The following is a 1,379-nucleotide window of genomic DNA, read 5'->3' as shown; positions in this document are numbered from 1 at the left end:
TGTGAGCACCTTCAATGTCAAAAACAGTGCTTTTCATCTTACGTCGGCTTGAAATTAGATCCCTCTCCCCTTGCTCCTAGGTGTGATCATGCAGGTAGAGGCTGCTACAGACCAGTCATGCATTGTGAAAGCTTTCTCCAAGGGCTATGTCTCAGTGCCATGTCTGCAGATAGCCAGTTTCTAGATCTATCATGCTCTGGGAAACAAAGCCTGTATTATGTGGCAAAGAAGCCTAGTGATGACAGTTTTAGAAACAACCCCATCTTCACAAATCGACTTACAGCAACCACAATAGCTCAGCCAGCTGAGTGTGTTTTAACTGGACAATCTGAAGCCTGGGGACACTGGCATGTATTATGTGGGAAAAGTACCAGGAGACACAGTGACATGGAAGTGGACAAATAACTCAAGCATAGGGAGACCAGGAGGGCAGCAGAGGGAGTTCAGGGTACACGGAACACAGTTTTTACCATGGGAGCAAGTGCAGGGATGCTGAGTGTTTGTTTCCTCTTGTGTCTAGACTTTCCCAATTTACCCATCGAGAGCCTCTCCAGGGACTCTTCAGCAAGTACAGTTCAAATATCTCTTATTTTCCTGCCGGGAAGATCCTGCAACGTGAAAAGCTTTGGTTCCTCCTGAGAAGACAGGGGTGAAACACATCAAACTTGGGATACGTTGAAATCAGTCTCAGAAGGACCAGAGGTCTCTCTATGCCATTAAATTCTGACCTCAATGTGCTTCTTTCAACACATTCAGTTTCTCTCCATCCTTATATTTTTCCCCAAAGGCCAATAGGATGAAACTGTATGTGTGTACATCCCAGCCCAAACATCTCTTTTGAAGAGGAAGCAGCACAAAACAAAGCATGATTTTACAATTCCTGAAATAATTTATAGTTATTCAGTCCTGGGCTGCACTGGACTGTGTAGTAGAGGCTGGGAGAGAGCAGTGATCACAAAAGCTTTTGGCTTGTTCAAGTCCCCAGTAGGGAGGCGTGGTCAACCATACTGGTTAACCCCATTGGCTGAATTAAGCCCACCTGGCCTACATGGGGGTCCCCCCAGGTGTACTGGCTTCCTGTCTCAAAGATCTGAATGTGAGCATGCCCTCTAGCCTTAAGCAGCTTCCAACTTCCTGTAATGGCTGGGGGAGGCTTTGGCAAGTAGAGTGACAACCCCTAGTTCTGCCTCTAGCTGCCTTACAGCATCTGTGTACAAATAAGAAATGGGTTTTGAGGAGTGTGGGGTAATGAAGATACTCTGGGGTGGACCTGTTGGTTTCAAGGAACCCTGTACTGCCCAGTCCTCAACATACAGGATATATAAGTGTGGGGTTAAGGGTAAGAGGGAACCCCACAAAACATCACAGGTTTGGTAGGC

Source organism: Echinops telfairi, unplaced genomic scaffold, assembly GCF_000313985.2.
Source record: "Echinops telfairi isolate 266 unplaced genomic scaffold, ASM31398v2 ScPeMD7_43;HRSCAF=161, whole genome shotgun sequence".
In the NCBI taxonomy this organism is placed as follows: domain Eukaryota; kingdom Metazoa; phylum Chordata; class Mammalia; order Afrosoricida; family Tenrecidae; genus Echinops; species Echinops telfairi.
This window is presented reverse-complemented; position numbering follows the sequence as displayed.